The sequence below is a fragment of the Ruditapes philippinarum genome, unplaced genomic scaffold (assembly GCF_026571515.1).
Source record: "Ruditapes philippinarum isolate M1 unplaced genomic scaffold, ASM2657151v2 ctg10927_1_1_1_1, whole genome shotgun sequence".
In the NCBI taxonomy this organism is placed as follows: Eukaryota; Metazoa; Mollusca; class Bivalvia; order Venerida; family Veneridae; genus Ruditapes; species Ruditapes philippinarum.
Genome location: NW_026862102.1, coordinates 37,944 through 55,862, shown reverse-complemented (window position 1 = coordinate 55,862; position 17,919 = coordinate 37,944). Strand labels below are relative to the sequence as shown.

The 17,919-nt window shown below is 31.7% G+C and overlaps 1 long non-coding RNA gene across 1 annotated transcript in view; it reads right to left on the bottom strand.

Annotated features, from left to right (window-relative positions):
• Positions 1–2,918: 2,918 nt before the first annotated feature.
• LOC132717940 (uncharacterized) overlaps positions 2,919–17,919 on the bottom strand; it is a 34,148-nt gene continuing 19,147 nt past the window's right edge. The window contains exon 2 of the long non-coding RNA XR_009624008.1: positions 2,919–8,026. This is a non-coding gene — a long non-coding RNA (uncharacterized LOC132717940). The remainder of the gene's footprint in view (positions 8,027–17,919) is intronic.

Sequence of the window (17,919 nt, the reverse complement as noted above, 5' to 3'; positions counted from 1 at the left end):
CTTGAAAATGTTGCAGACTAGACAGTAGTGGTGATTGCAAGCTACCGTCTACGCCCCCTAGCCCCGGCTTAAGAAAAATGCAACATTTAACATGAGGATTCAACTTATGAATATGTCTTAGATTTTGCCAAAACGTATTGAGAAACCTTTGGTCTCTTGATTTTAAATTTAATTATATGATTTGACTTGCAATATAATTGTTTAAAAATATTTGATCCTTGAAAGTAAAAATTTTGGGGAAAGTAAAAATGGGCCCAGATTCCGTTTTTTAGGCATTTTTAAAATGATAATATATGCCCCGGGTTTACTCAAAAAATGCAAAAAAAAGTTAAATGATAAATTGAAATAAAATGGGGTAGACTTTTTTCCCCAAAACCCACAAAAGCGCTATGGGGAAAAACCCCGTTAAAAAATTAAAAGTTTAAATTTTTAAAATGCGCCATAAATGTTTATTTTTCCCAAAACCAGGGCCCGGCTTTTAAAATTTTACTTTTTGTGTAGGGTTTGAAATTGTTGTTTTTTTAGTGTTTTCCCCATATAAGTGTGTTCAATTTTTTAATATTGTAAATTTGGGCATGAAAAATTTTAGTTTTGAGTTTTATTTACACCCCTCAAACTTCTTTACTGATTCAATAATAAATATGGTAAATGTAAAATGACAAAAAAATACAATATCGATTTGCTTAAAGACTTTACCGAGACATGATACTATGTCACACAACACGGACTCAAGCGCGCGCCAGCACGCAAAAACACAAACATGTTTGGTGAATGTAATACGCTAGTCTATTTGCACCTAAGACATTTCATAACAAAAACAGAAATAATTTGTCATGGACGTTGAGAATTTGATTCCGCTTAGTTTTAGAGCTTAAACTTATCAAATCATATGATCAAAAGAGGAAACAAAACGATATATTCGAAAATGTAACAACTTGATTTTATGGTACATTATAATTATTTCACTTATACATGGAAAATATGAAAAACTTCTCATGCAGATGTAAAATCAAATGTAGCAGAACTTAAAACTTCTTTTTGATATCTTTAGTCATCTTATGAGTTTAAGTAATCATATCACGATAGTTTTGCCATTGAATCTTAATTAAAATGACTTCAAAGTCACACATTTCTTTACATCTCAACATAAATTTCACAAATTGAGCGTTTTGCTTTTAATGATGAGATTTAATGATTCTGGCATAAGTTTTATAGATTGATATTTTGTACGACATAATGACATTATAATATTGCTCGTACTTCTTTACTGCATGATAAACATCGTAGATTTTAATCGGCTTTTGTAATGTTCTAAACGCATATGTGTGCTTTCAGTTATTTATCATTAAACGATGGTTGCTCACTTCCTATCTGAATATCCCACGTACATTGTTGCGATAAATTGAAATCTCGTTCACGAAAAGATCAGCATTATATATATATATATATATATATATATATATATATATATATATATATATATATATATATATATATATATATATATATATATATATTATATCAACGAACTTAAAGATCATTTCAAAAGATATCGAAAATGATATGTCATTGTACATGTAAACTAGAAAAAAAAACAACAGATAAATACGTAGAATTTTACATCTTTTACATAGGCAACATGATTTAAAATATTGTAGTTGATTGTATATTCCGTATTTTCCTTTCTTCTAGCTTTCAAAGCAAAGATGCACAATGGCTTACAATCAAAGTACAAAAAATGCACCCCAGTGAGTAATAAAGGTCCTATAATAGATTAAAATCATTGTTGTCTTATGTAAACATGCAGTGCACAAAAACGAAAATAACATGAGGCAGACATTGTGTAGCAAACGGCATTCCGTCATGCTACACCAACGCTGAAAGCATCAATTTTACAATCCTAAACATGATTTCTGGCCCTTCTGGTTCAGAGTTACACAAAAAGCCGGCGCTAGATCAAACTGGAATACAAAAATTCAATAAACAAAATCAACAAGGAAATGCGGTATTCAACGAATGCAACCCCCACATGACCAAACTACCTTGTATTCGTTTAATTTCTTTGTTCAATGTTTTGTCCTTGTACGTTTATGTTACACAAATATCATTGCATTTAATGGGAAATTATTGGAAACTGAATTAATTTAAATATGGTTTATAGTTCACTTGAAGCCCATGCTCATTAAAAACAAACAAAAACAACAAAATTGCAGGATGTAACTAAGGTTCCTTCTGGACAATTATTTCCAGTTTTGTTAATAAAAGATGTGTACTGTAGTAAATAATAGGAAAAAAAACATTTAAACAGAGAAAACAAAAGAACGCTAAAACCGATAAAATTTGAAATTTTGCAGACTTAGTTTGATTGAGCCTTTTTATACACTGTACTGGAAAGTACAAGTTACAGTCCATGTACCTTAGCTCCGACTTTCTTTTAATCTGAGTCACACTAACATGATTAAATTAACTTTCATTTAACTGATTTCAATTAGTTTCTTACATTTCTCTGCACAGCAATATTTTTCTCTCGTTCAGGAAATCAATTGAAATTGTCTGTCAATGGCAGATACCGGAAGCATTGATGATTTTTGGAAATAACTGATTATAAAATACATTCACGGCAGATAACGAAAATCACGTAAGAAGGTTGTCAATACTTTTTCATGAACAAATAATTATTACGATGTTGAAGTATCTTACATTTAATCAATAATTATCAATTATTAGTATTCGTAGTTTTTTTCTGAGATATTTTAGATTTACTAAAAATTGGTGTTTCTTAATACAAAGTATTTTTCATTATAGTAACAACAAAACAATACAAAACAGACTGTTTTAGCTATGTTCTCTTTACAGTTAAAGAAACATTGATTGGAAAGCAAAGAATGTGGTGAGCATGACATTTTCAAAAATATAAATCAAACTGCTTTGAAAACCAAGAAAAGTTTTCACCTTACCAAAACGTTAGTTGTCACTTGCTTATACAATTTATACATATTAAATTATCACTGTCCAATACAGTCACGTACTTTTACTACTGTCTTATCTTAATATCCTAAAAGTTTTCATAACATTTATTACGCATTAAGAGCCTTAATATATTTATACTTAGAACTTGGTAATAACAACAGATTTTTATCAGCATTTACGGATAAGGGAGTCAATGATCAATATCCCGCGTTTCATTTGGTTTTTATTAACAGGTTTTTTGTGTATTTTCTTTTCAGAAACATATTATGATTATGCAGAGATACATTACGTTAATATTATTAACGTTGGTTATTTTGAATTTTTAACATTTTGGTTATTCGCAAAATACCAAATGCAAACGACAAAGTACTATAAATTCAGTATTTTATAAGAACTATTTAGAAAATAATAAAGGTTGAATTGTTTATATATATTGACAACAAATTCGGTATCAGGCTGCTTCATCTAAGCAAACAGTTATTTAAAACTTGTCAAACTAAATGAATACTGGATAATACTTACATTGTTGGCGAAAGTTTATTAGTTATATTATCAATGGGCCGGTTCTAGTATTCCTTTTTGGATACTGTTTAATCTCTTCTACGGTCTGTTACTTGCTTTTTAAATTGTATTTTATTATCTCTGATGTACAGGCTTCATAACCTCTACACCATGTTAATAGTGATAAAAATAATAAACAGAAGAGAATTTAAAAAATAGTACTCAAAAAGGAGTAAAATTAGACAATGTCTGTTATTTTGACCAATGTCGTATTATAATTTTATTGACTATGACGATGAGATTACACACGTTTGATGTGTGACTGTATGTAAACTTGACAAAAGTCTAAAAGTTTATGTCAGACTGAAATACCTTTCTGACGTGTTGAATTATTTAAATCAGTGCGCTCATCACTTTTCCTCCTTGTGGGAAGGGATACAGTATAAAGAATGATTCATTTTTTACGATTACCTCCTTGCATATCTTTTACATATTGGTTTAGATATAACTGTTCCACAATGAGAAAAAATAGTAAACACAATGTATTTATATAAAGATATTTGAAAGATGTACATAACAATATATATTCATACAGCTTTTAAAAATTTCTGCCGAGCTTTATTATTGTCTGAAAATTGTGATTCCTCGACATTTATTTTATATTCAAGTAGTCTGTCCTTTAAAATAATGAGAAATTTACGCTTCATTTTTTACAGTTAAAAGCGTCAACTTGATATTTCCGAGCACTGTCTCTTTACAGACTGCTTACATGTCTTTCCCAAACAATGGAAAGAAACCTAAGTAAAAGTGATTTAAAATGACGGAAAAAAATCTCATGACAACATACCATGTGTTAATATTCTGAAAATCATGATAAAATTTGAAATCTTTGAAATGTTTGATATCATTTAAGCGGACTACAATCAATTTGTATCAACAGTGTAAGCTCTTGACACAAATCTCATTACCATGTTATTACTGAAGAAAGATTGAAACTTATTTGAAAACTCAAAATAATTTGATTTTGCGAAAATATTAATTGACACAAACTTTTGTAATATGTCATAATATTGGTTTATTCGAACACGATTGTTGATACAAAACATGAAAAAGATCAACAAGGAAGGGAGGCTTTCAGTGAAAGCATTCACCAATATAACACAACATCATCGGCTAGGAACCTAGAAAACACATAAACGGGACAGGGCGCAAGGACTAGAAGGATTTGTCAGGTGAAAAAAGAAAAATAAACGACAAAAACCAATAAAGAAACCACAAAAACAAAACAAAAGGAAACCCAAACAACAAACTTTTGATGATGTGGATGGAAATCCATTCCTTTGGTTCCGGTTAATGGGATATTTAACAAGGCCGGAGAACGTCAATCACAATACTGGCCGGATACCTAATAAGCACACAATTGACAAATCATTAACAATTATTTAAAGGTAGGATCAAACAAAAAACCTTAAATACATAATATTAAACTCGTGACTGGGCGTTGAATTTTTGGAACACAAGAACCTTTTTAGCCGGATGTTGCTCCCCGAATAGGTTTTGACACAGGAAAGTATACCTATTGTAGTATCAGAGTTATGTCGACGAAGTTCAAAGTTTGAACATGAACGAAGGGCAATAACTCCAAAGTTAGCGACAAGGCAGAGTTAAGGTTCTTTTGCACTGCACTTGTATTCAATTAATAATGAGATCAATCTACCTACAAAGTGTAATGTTGATACCTCTAACCGTTTCAGATGTATGTCCCGTACGTTCAAAGCTGCAGAAAGTAAAAGAAAAGTACAAGGCATTGGAAAAAAGGATATGAACTCCACTAGGAAAAATCACTGTTTTTAAGTCAATATTGCTTCCTTTATTGACTCATTGTTTTACAAGTCTACCTACAACTTATACTGCTTTTTGAAAACACTTCATGACTTAATGACTTATTTTATGATTTTATATTGGAAGGTAAGGCAAAAAAAAATCTGCAATCATTACAAATACAAATAAGATGGTCTTAACATGGTAGATATTAGTAGTTATGTTCATTATTTAAAAGCAAGGTAATGCTGTTACCTTGACTTTCAAGGCATCGATCCAAATGTTATGCGTGACACGTAGTCTCAATATAATGAACATTTCTGTGAAATAGTTGTAAAATCCGACTTCAAATAATGAAGTTATGGGCCGGACACGATTTTGCTGCAAGGTCATGCTGTGACCTTGACCTACAAGGTAGCGACCCAAATGTTGCACGCGACACGTCGTCTCAATATGGTAATCATTTCTGTGAAATAGTTGTAAAATTCGACTTCAAATAACGAATTAATGGGCCGCACACCAATTCGGGACGGACGGACATCCCGGCGACTATATGCGCCCCGAACTTTTTCGGGGAGCATGTATAAAAACAGAGAAATATAATAGACGAAAAACAAGATAATCAAAGAAAGGCGGCGTTTAATGACCGCAATCCCACATGACCCAGCAACACAGGACCACAGTACTACAAACTAATAAAGGTTATTACAAAAACTATATATAATTTTAAAGATTTGTGTTAAAAACCTTCAACTAAATACAAATTAGATATGAGATATAAATGAATTAGCATTTATTGTGAATGTTTCCTCAAAACAAACATACTTTTATAGCAACACAATCCGACAAAAGACTTACGACTATTGTGAATGTTTCCTCAAAACAAACATACTTTTATAGCAACACAATCAGACAAAACACTTACGACTATCTTTGACTTTTAAGATTTCCCTCATTTTCAGTTTTCATTTCAAGGGCAATTAACTTTTTCATCAAGGACATAATTGAGATTTGCAGCCCTATTAAAGTGACTGCATAATTAACTCTTGTATTACAATTGACAAAGGAAACGATGATTACGTCTTATTTGTATGAACGTACTCGCGATGATTGCGTTTCTTTTCCTCGTATATTCAGCGGATGCACAACAAATAATGTACGCTCTTCACTAATTTGGTTTAAACAGTGTTTATTTCATATAATACAAACATATACAATTATGATACAACGTAGATTTCTTTCCTGTAAATTGTAAAAATAAAGCAAATTATAATGTACACGTACAAGTTCACTAGTTACTGACATGAAATAATACATATTTACTTATAGCAAGAGTGAGATAAGTAATGAAAATACAACAAACGACAACTAATGTGCGTTCATATATAAAAAAAAACTCTCGATTTTCATGTATTTTTGCTGGATATAAGGCTTCGCAGGAATCATTTTTAGCAGATATTTGTGTAAGATCTTGTAATGTTAAACACATTATTTGTTCTAAATAAAAGTGTGTTGTCTTCGCGTGAATACAATTTAAAAGATACAACGTTTCTTCTTTAATTGATACCTAGATTGTGTATTTAATATAATGGAAAAAAATTGGCTTCGTAGTAACTTCACTCAATAATATATCAATTCTGCGACACAAACTATATTTGCGTACCAAATGCTATAAGCGGAAAGTAAGATCTGCTCAAATCGGTGTTTGGGTGCACTACACGGTATCAGATAGTGTTTTGCAAAATATTGATCAGATACAGATGATGAGAAGATTTCATAAAGTCTAACATTTCCGTTCACTATTTTTACAATCTGATGTAAATGTGCTGGCGGTGTATATCACCTGGAGCTAAGGTGTGTTATAACCGGTACTTTGTACCTAGACGGTTATTACTTTTTTGCTTTTTTGTAAAATAACAGAGCCATTCGTCCTCAACTCATTCGAACATAATGCGATTCGCACCAATATTTAAATTGACATATTTTCGGGGAAACGAAGATATCTTTAACCCTTTTCTTTGTCTTAAATTTATTTTAAGTGTACCAGTCCTAAATTGTTTTAAGTATACCAATCTTTTCAATTTTACTTGTTATCCAATTTCAATTTTTGTCGCAACATCATTTCAGAATTTCAGATAAGGCATTACTTTGGGAATTTATGCATTAGGCGATACTTTTCCACAAAAATATGCAACGTAATTATTAAACAACGAGCACATTCCAAGAACATGGAGATAAAATTGACTAGTGCTTCGGATATTCAACTGTAATAGAAAACGATTTTCAAGGCTGATTTTGTGCATTACCTTTGACTGTTCACATCTTTTGGCGGAGTTCTTGATGTGCAGCATCAACATTTAATTTGTTTGATTGTCTTCATCGAAATCAGAATCAAACAAATCTTGAGTGCTTTCTAGGGCCATTTGAAACACGTTTTGCTTCATTGCAGCAAGCTGCTTTTTCAGCAAACAATTTTCTTGAATCAATTTGGTTCTCTCATCACACATTTTTGACAATGATTCATAATTGCCTTGTAAATATTAAAGTTGTGCTTTTAAGTCCTCTATTTTTGTACCCGAAATGATCATGTTTTCCTAACAAGATTTAAACGTCTTGACACTGTTTCCAATTTTGTGAAAATGTCTTTTATAGATGATCCACCTCTCAGCTTGTATGACACTCCCAACATTTCAAGATGTAAAGCCTTCATGCTTTCAAGAGGATCCATTATAACCTTCAAAAGAAAAGAAAATTATAATAATACGACTTTTATGAAATGAATTCAGAAATATTTTTATTGGCTATGTAATATTAAGTTCTGTAGTTATCATTGAATGTTGAATAAAAGTATGAAGCACACCTTTGTTATTGTTTAAGAGTTGAACGGTGACAGGTATTGCTTTTCGAAAGAAAAGTAGTCAATGGAATTTAACTGAAAATATAGAGAATACAAATTTAAATGGAATCTTTCTATTCATATAAGTATCACTTGATGTTATACTCTGGAGGCAAGAGGTGTGACTTTTTCTCTTTAAGCATGTAGCATTCTTCAGCATCATTTGGACAAAATGATGCAAAGTTAAAAAAATGGTAGTTTGATAATAAGAAATTATTGTTTTCATTATTTTTCAGGACTTGTAAATAATGATTTGAAAAATACACGATGCTGTCATAGCCAATTAAAAAGTAATAAGAGCAACTAGAAGTAAACTATAAAGAAATAGCTATTATTTTATACTTATTTAGGAAAGATGAAAATTAAAAGACCTGAAACTCTACATTTCTGTGCACAAATTTGATGAATATTCTACTAGTTAAAGAAAAAGGTACCGACAGATAAAATAAATAAGTACTAAATTTCTAAGTTTTCCCAGAGCATAACTCATGAAATACTACAGAGTTATGCAACTTGTGTTAGAGAAGACTAAATACATGACACAGATATGAGTGTTGTTCAGTGATTCATATTTATGAACAGAAAATATACATATGAAGTCTCAAGTTTGTATCTTTAATAGTTTCAGAGATATGCAAAACGTGCATGTAAAACTTTACCAAGAAAAGGAGTTTTTTAGTACAAAAAAGGAGCATAATTCAGTCATTATACATGGCAGAGTAATTGATCTTGAGATCTGATCTTCAATAATGACCCTAAGTACATATGTAAAGTTTCAAGGAAATATCTTTAATAGTCCTTAAGACCTTTAACCAAAAGTTTCATGGGCATAATTCTGCAAATATTGCAGACAGAGTTCTACAACTTTGCAAACTGATGTACATTGTTACTATAAAATGTATTGTAAATTTCAATTAAATATCTCAAGCAATAATTGTGACATTTGACTTCACAAAAAACTTCAACCAACATTTCTAGGTTAAGAAGGGGCATAATTCTGTAAATATTGTAGGTAGAGTTATCTAACTTGTCAATCTAATGTACATTGTTACAATAAATAAGTATTGTAAGTTTCAATTGAATATCTCAAGCAATAATTGAGATATTTGACTTTACAAATAAACTTTAACCAATGCCAACACCGACTTGGACCCCGATGACGACGCCGGGGCAACTGCAATAGCTCCCCATATTCTTCGAAAGGTCGAGCTAAAAACACTTTGATGACAAATGACACAATATCTCACAATCAACAATGGGACGCATTGAAACATTAAACGTTCTGCTTTCAAATGTAGCAAGGAGGAATATAATGTTTTGTTTTGAAAGTGTTACACAATTTCTGATAAATGTCTCAACTTTACACAAAAATGTGTAAGCTACAAAGACCTGTTCTATTTTCTCCAACAACCATAATATATCAAAGTCGATTTTGTTTGTTTGGTTGCTTTCACGGCACACCAACACCGTTCTAGTGAATAACGTTTTACAAATGATGCTTAATGTATGTTCATTAAGTATAAGACAGGATAAAACAATGCCGTAAAACAATGAAAAATGTACACTTTGATTTAAAATTAAATTCCAATAATCATTTTATCTGGTTAATATGTTTAGCAAAGTTATGACATTGTGTCGTGATATCACAATGAATGATTCGGTGAGGTAAGGAAAAGCATCATAACATAATGTAAACATTTTGTATAGCAATTTAATATACACTTTATGAATCATATACTAAACTATAAATTATACAGGAACAGTACCCAGTTTTTGACGTCAATTCATCGCTATTTCTTAAGATGACGTAACGGGTCATATTGATTAAATTACAAAATTATTAGTACATTTATTTTAAATCTAAAATGGCAATCACTTCGTTTGTAATGTAATTGCGATGCTTATGTACTTTTCTCGTATCTCTACGCCAAAAATGCGTTTTGTTTCATGTTCCCATCTGAAATTTGTTCATGGGACTCATAAAACTCATATGAATAACAATAAAAAAGAATAAACATGTTTTGTTATGATCATTGTCCGGACATACTTTAGAACCTTTTTCGTTCATTATTCATAAATGACTAGGTGAGATCAAAAGTGAAATGTGATTTATTTTAAGTATAGTTATTATGAAATACTATATGTTATGGTTATGGTTCAAACAACATTTATTATAATGAAGCGTTTCCCTCTTACTAGTAGAGATTTACAGCTTGTACGGATAACGATAGCCGGAGACGAACAACGGTTATAATATTCGGGGGCTATCTCAAAATATTTATCATTCAATCAAATACAGTAAGTTCTTTAACCTTTTTATGGCAAGTAAGATAAAATAAAAGTACAAATAAGATCATACAATTTATTATTTATTCATACACTAGAAATTGGCATGTTACGTATAATCTCTGCAATAACGTGTATCATACTATTCTGTTAAGTTTTAGGCACTTTCTCCGCCGTTTAGCCCCTATTTACGGCGTATTTAAGCTGACGTGTATGGTGTCGTAATATGGGCATAAGTCGGATAAATTTTATCGACAAGTTCAACGCACTCTTTTGAAAATGGTAATTTAGTGCCGATTTGAGGTAACAGTAATACTGCTGGGCATCGTTATAGTGACCAAGAAACCCACTTCGTATATATCTTATATTCGATGTCCCGAACAAAAATGTTCTTGTGTTTCATTCACGCATAGGGCTACTGCTACCATATATAGTTCAATCAATTGCTATCACGGCTATTGAAATTCTGTTCCAGGTGCCTCTCATGGCTTACCACTTATGAACCTGTGGCAAAACGACAAATATTTTCGATGTAGATAGAAAATCGGGATAACATATCATTGTCGCACTTGGGACCGATATGTTGAACAATGGTGAAAGCATCATAAACTTCTGTTATGTTCAAAACCACATAAGCACAAAAAGAACTCTGTTTATTGCAAGAAGATTAAGAGGCTTGTATGATGAAATACGAAAAGTTCCTAACATATCTAACAAGAGCTGTCAGAAGGACAGCGCGCTCGACTTTTTTAGTGCTTGCCTATAAAACAAAACTTTGACAGTTAAGGGCACACAAGACTTTAACTAGGAATTTCTAAGTACAAATCAAGAAACATTTTCACAGAGTTATCTTCTCTTGCTTACAGATAGGTCTCATGATGGCACATAAGAACTCCAACTTCCAAAGTAATATCTCAAATGGTTAAGTCAACAAGTGGACAAGAATGAAAATCTTAACTGAGTTTCTAAGTCAAAAAGGGCCATAATTCAAATAAAATCCTTAACAGAATTACCTTCTCCTGCCCATGTTTTGGGACCATGATGGTAAACAAGTATTCCAACTTTCAAATTAATATCTCAAACAGTTCAGTCAAAAAGTGGACTGGTACTAAAAACTTAACCAAGATTCTAAGTCGATAAAAGGCCTTAATTTTTAAAACAAATCCTTGACAGAGTTACCTTCTCTTGCGTACAGATGGGGGTAATGATGTGAAATAGCATTAAAAGTTTCAAAGCAATATCTCAAAGGGTTAAGGCAATAAGTGGATTTTACCCATATTCAATGTATTTTCTAAGTCAAAAAGGGGCATAATTCTGTCAAAAACCTTGACAGAGTTATGTCCTCTTGTCTGTTGATGAAGGTCGTGATGGTAAACAAGTATGGTCAGTTTCAAAGCAATACCTCCAATGGTTTTGAAATAAAGTGAGGTGGTACAAAAAACTTAACCAAGCTCAATACACTTTCTAAGTCAAAAAAGGGCCATAATTCTGTCAAAAACCTTGACAGAGTTATGTACTCTTGTCTGTAGATGGAGGTTATGATGGTGAACAAGTATGGTAAGTTTCAAAGCCATACTTGTAATACTTCTGAAATAAAGTGGGGTGGTACGAAAAACTTAACCAAGGTGTGACGCCAACGCTAACGCTAACGCCGACGCCGACGCCGACGCCGGGGCGAGTAGGATAGCTCCCCTTTTCATAGAAAAGTCGAGCTAAAAACTGTCTCAGCAGTTCCCCCGGTCACTTGAAAGAGATAAAAAGAAAACACATTTCTGCCACTTAAAATGTCTTAAACGATTCAAAAAAAAAATATAACTTATTTTTAGTATTTGGTTAGGCGATGCTCGAATGAGTTCTAAAATCGTGCAAATAAGTCCAAAGTAATTGGTGATGTCGGGGAAGCCTTAACCAAAGCCGGTAAAATGTTTTATTGCTTTGATTGGTTCATAGTCCATTGTTACCTAAAATAAGACACATCTCTGCCTGGAATTTTTTAATATTCATTTAGATGTGACATAATAAATTGTGTTGAAATAAGTTTAGCCATACTTCATAAACTATTATAGTCTTTTTGTACCGTCATATTACAAAAATAGTATTCATATAAAGGGAAATTTCCCTCACGGAGTTCACATGGGCAATGAAACACTAATGTTAACTTTGTCGATATGTAAAATGGAAGGTGAAAAAAAGACACAACAAAACATTAAATCTATCATTTTCACACTATAATTTATACTCTGCTTCTCTATTCGGTTTACCCTTTTGCTTTTTGTTATTTTGTTGCATAAAAATATGCGAATTAAACATGCTTTTAGTTTCGGTCATCTTGTGCAGGAGTTGCATTAGATGCTATTGCGCACCATCTTTAGAATGTCGGGATCGACACGAGAGAACACGAGACCAGCCAAGTAGCTGGTCAGTCACATCAGGTTAATCAACCAGAAACAGGTGATTTAAGGGAAAACATTAAGACCTTACTTCCCCACGTACACAGAAACGGAATAGAAGAACGAGGCCGCTTGCTGACATTATTTGGGAAAATCAATTATTTTACAACGATTTTATTAAAAACAAAGTTTCAAAATTGCTTCACCAGCTTGATGTCGAGAAATATTCTGATGAATCAAACTAGATACTTAGAAAACACATATGAACGGCTTTTTGTAATAGAAATAAATGAAATTATTAGATTTGGCTTTGCCTTCTGTTTTCTTTAAAAAAATCATTTTGAAACGCCCCCTTAAAAAAGTTAGCCGTCTCCGTCTCCGTCTATCGGTATCGGCTCAAGCTAAAAATCTCTACTGTGACTTAGACGTGTATCGTTCTCTATCATAGAAATAAGGTCATGTCTTTATATTTATTATTTGGCAATTATATAACATTCACATTAAATTCAGCTCAAATAAGTATCGTAAAATGTTTGATAAAAAACATCAAGCAAGGTTTCATGGACTTGTTTTTACTGCATTATCAGTCATCAGTAGATGACATGGTCCACGTTTAATTAATTTGTCGGAAGTACATCTGAAATAATCTAGGCTGTGGTAAAACTCAATAATTATTTGTTATTGTTAACAAACGCTCAATTGTTTTAATCATTTTAAATATTATAGTTCTATTATTTGTAAAAAGAAAAAAAGAAATAAAGTCCATAATAAATCACAAATGTAATTTGTTATTTGATTCAGATCATAATATAGATAATTGATAATAGTAACGGTACATTCCGAACAATATTTATAGAAATGTCCGTGGATCATGTGCATTATTGTTTATTTTTGCAAAATAAAATATAAAATTGAGAACAACTATGGAAAAAAGAAACAAGAGGGCCATGATGGCCCTGAAATCGCTCACCTGTAAATAGCCCCCCCCCAACCCCACCCCCCCCCCAACGTTGCAGGGCCAATTTAAATCAAGGGCTTTTATTTGCACAAACTCGGTAGACACCCATAAGAAGATGTTTCATGCTAAACATCTAAGCTCTAGCTCATTGGGCTTTTTGAAAGAAGATTTTTTAACGTTTTTACTTTACACATATAGTTAAAAACAATGACACCCCTGGGGCCGGGCCAATTTTGACCCCAGGACTTTTATTTGAACAAACTTTGTAGACACTTACTAGAAGATGTTTCATGCTTAATATCTTAACTCTAGCTATTTGGGTTTTTTCAAAGAAGATTTTTTAAGTTTTTGCTATACACATATAAGGAAAATCAATGACCCTCGGGGCGGTGCCAATTTTGACACCCCAGGGCTTTTATTTGAACAAACTTGGTAGATACTTATTAGAACATGTTTCATGCTAAATATCTTAGCCATAGCTCTTTGAGTTCTTTAAAAGAAGATTTTTTTTAGTTTTTACTATATACATATAGGGAAAATCAATGATCCTCCAGGGCGGGGCCAATTTTGACCCAAGGGCTTTTATTTGAACAAACTTGTTAGATACTTATTAGAACATGTTTCATGCTAAATATCTTAGCTTTAACTCGTTTGGTTCTTTAAAAGAAGATTTTTTAAGTTTTTACTATATGCATATAGGGAAAATCAATGATCCCCCGGGGCGGGGCCAATTTTGACCCCAGGGCTTTTATTTGAACAAACTTGTTAGACACCTATTAGAACATGTTTGATGCTAAATATCTTAGCCATAGCTCTTTTAGTTCTTTAAAAGAAGATCTTTTAAGTTTTTACTATATGCATATAGGGAAAATCAATGACCCCCCGGGGCGGGGCCAATTTTGACCCCAGGGCTTTTATTTGAACAAACTTGGTAGACACCCATTAGAACATGTTTCATGGTAAATATCTTAGCTCTAGCTCTTATGGTTCTTTAAAAGAAGATTTTTTAAGTTTTTACTATATGTATATAGGGAAAATCAATGACCCCCCGGGTAGGGGCCAATTTTGACCCCAGGGCTTTTATTTGAACAAACTAAGTAGACACTCACTAGAAGATGTTTCATGCCAAATATCTAAGCTCTAGCTCTTATGGGTTTTTAAAAGAAGATATTTAAAGTTTTTTCGTTCGGTTGCCATGGCAACCAGAGTTCTTCATGGAATTAAAATCTTTGAACAATTTTTAAAGGTGACCACTAAAGGAACATTCCTGTGAAGTTTGGATGAAATTGGCTCAGTGGTTTATGAGGAGATGTCATTTAAAGTAAAAATTTACGGACGGACAGACGACGGACGGACGCCGGACGAAAAGCGATCACAAAAGCTCACCCTGTCACTTTGTGACAGGTGAGCTAAAAACGTGTGGACTGACCATTTACACTTGAATTGGCCTGTCATTTAAAATAAAGGAATAAATGAATATTTCATGTTAAGAGATACAGCTATATATATAATTTCAAAGTTCAAATAAATAGATGTTCTACGTATTGACAAATAGTTATGAGAAAATACCATATGTTAGTTACCTGACCAATCATCGAAAGTAAGTCTATTTTCTTTTGATGATGGCTTAACACATTAAAATGACAGATCGTATGAGAACTTGACATAAAGTTTTGTTTGTTTGGAATTTTACGGCACGTCAACACATAACTGGCCATATCGTGCCGAGTGTTATAATAGGCTTAAAATGTTATGTAAAACTTTTTAAATGACAATAGAAATGAGCCAATTAGATCCTAGAATACAAGTTTATCTCTTTCAAATAATCAATTATGTTTTTTGATGGAAATTGTATTAAAGAGTTATTTGAATGAATTTAAAGAATAAAATCTATTACGGGTAACTGTTATATAGGAAAGACGGGTGTATTGAAATCTGTATGATTATAATCAAGCACATATTGTGAGTCTTATTTACAAAGATATGAACTCTTTGATCTCTTTAACCAAATCATTTATAATTATATAATTAGAAATACGCTATTTTTAGATATTTATGTTATTTGTAGTCAATAGCGATCGGAATGTCAAACAAATCTATTAAAAATGAATTTTCTGATTAAAATCAATTTATTTAACGCATAATAACAGAATAAAAAATCTGACAATATCATGGTAAAGAAACTTCCTTTACGATTTCATGATATACTAAAAACAAAATATGTTAAATTATATTGGATTCCAAGTCATGTAGGAATACGAGGAAATGAAAAAGTAGATGCTTTAGCTAAACTATCATTAAATTTTCAAAAAACTGACTTATTGCTACCTGCTTGTGATTTTAGACCAGCTATAAATAAACTCGTATCATCTGAATGGAAAGCAAATTGGGACAATGCCGTTTTTAATAAACTTCACGATATAAACCCATCTCTTGTTGTGTCACCATCTCTATCTCTGCCAAACCGCCGTGATCAAACAGTTCTTTTTCGATGCCGAATTGGACACACTGAAATTACCCATTCTTATCTTCTCACAAATGACAATGCCCCTTTCTGTAAAGGTTGTAATGAAAATTTTACTGTCAAGCATTTTCTTCTTGAATGCCATGATTTTTCACAGACCCGTAATAGATTTTATTCTGTAAATTCACTCAAAGAACTTTTAATACAATGCCATCAAAAAACATAATTGATTATTTGAAAGAGATAAACTTGTATTTTAGGATCTAATTGGTTCATTTCTATTGTCATTTACAAAGTTTAACATAACATTTTATCCAAACAAACAAACAAACAAACAAACGTATAATAACAGTATTCTTAATTTTATTATAGACATACTTGACTGTCAATCAGTTGCAATTAATAACTGGTATTTATTTAAAACAGTGATTCATATTGTATTTATTACATAAATAAAACACATCATTTAATATTATTATAGCACAATGCCAGTGTAATAAAATTTTATATAAGAGACCTGTAACGAATATAACATGCACAGATATAACAGGAAGAAGAAATATTACAACTCTTACACATGCATTTCTCTTTTATATATTAACAGAAATACCATTTATTTCAAACCGCTTTTTTTCTATGGACTGTAACATGTCGGACATCTCTTCTGCAAACCTACCCACAATCTGTGGACCATGAATTTAATTTTAATAACAAATGTCTGATGAGAAATATCGGGATATTTAAGTTCCAAACAAAATCTAAAAGTTTCTATTAGGCTGAATTACATTTTAACGTGTTGCATTATTCAAATCGTTGAGTCCGTTCATTGCTTTTCTTCTTTGTAGGGGGATACAAAATAAGTGTATGATTACCTCCTTGCACATCTATAATATATTGGCTAAGATATAAATGTTTAACAAAAAGAAAAAAAAAACATTACTTTCCTCATTGGATAAAATTTTTATATTATATTTTTATTAAGAAGTACACAATAATAAGTGTTCAATAGCCTTTTAAAATTTCAGAGGTATGTCGAACTTTACTATTCAGTAAAAGTTAATTTGATTCCTGCCTCAAAGTTGTGATTTCTCGATATCTATTTTAAATTCAAGTAGTCTTTCCTTTTAATGAGAAATTTACGCAAAATTTCAGTTAAAACCATTGATATATCCGAGCATTGTCTCTTTTCAGACAGTTTAAATGTTCTTCCTAATCAATGGAAACAAAAACTAAGTAAAAATGATTTAATTTGGTAGAAAAATATCTAATGGCAACATACGATGTGATAATACTCTGAAAAGCTTGTTTGATATCAATTCGGACTAAATTCATCTCGCATCAACAGTGTAAGTTTCTTTCCTGACACAAAATACATTACCAAAAGCTTGAATCTTTTCTTCAAAATTCAAAATAATTTGATAATGGTAAAATGTAAAATACGAAATGTACACAAAAATTTATGCTATTTTATAATGTTGTTTTTATACCATGTCATAGTGTGGTTTTATTCGAACACGATTGTTAGGTTGATAACAAATATGAAAAGATCAACAAGAAAGGACGGCATTCAGTTAATTTCACCTACACAACACAGCATCATCGGCTAAAACCTAGAAAACACAATAACGGGACA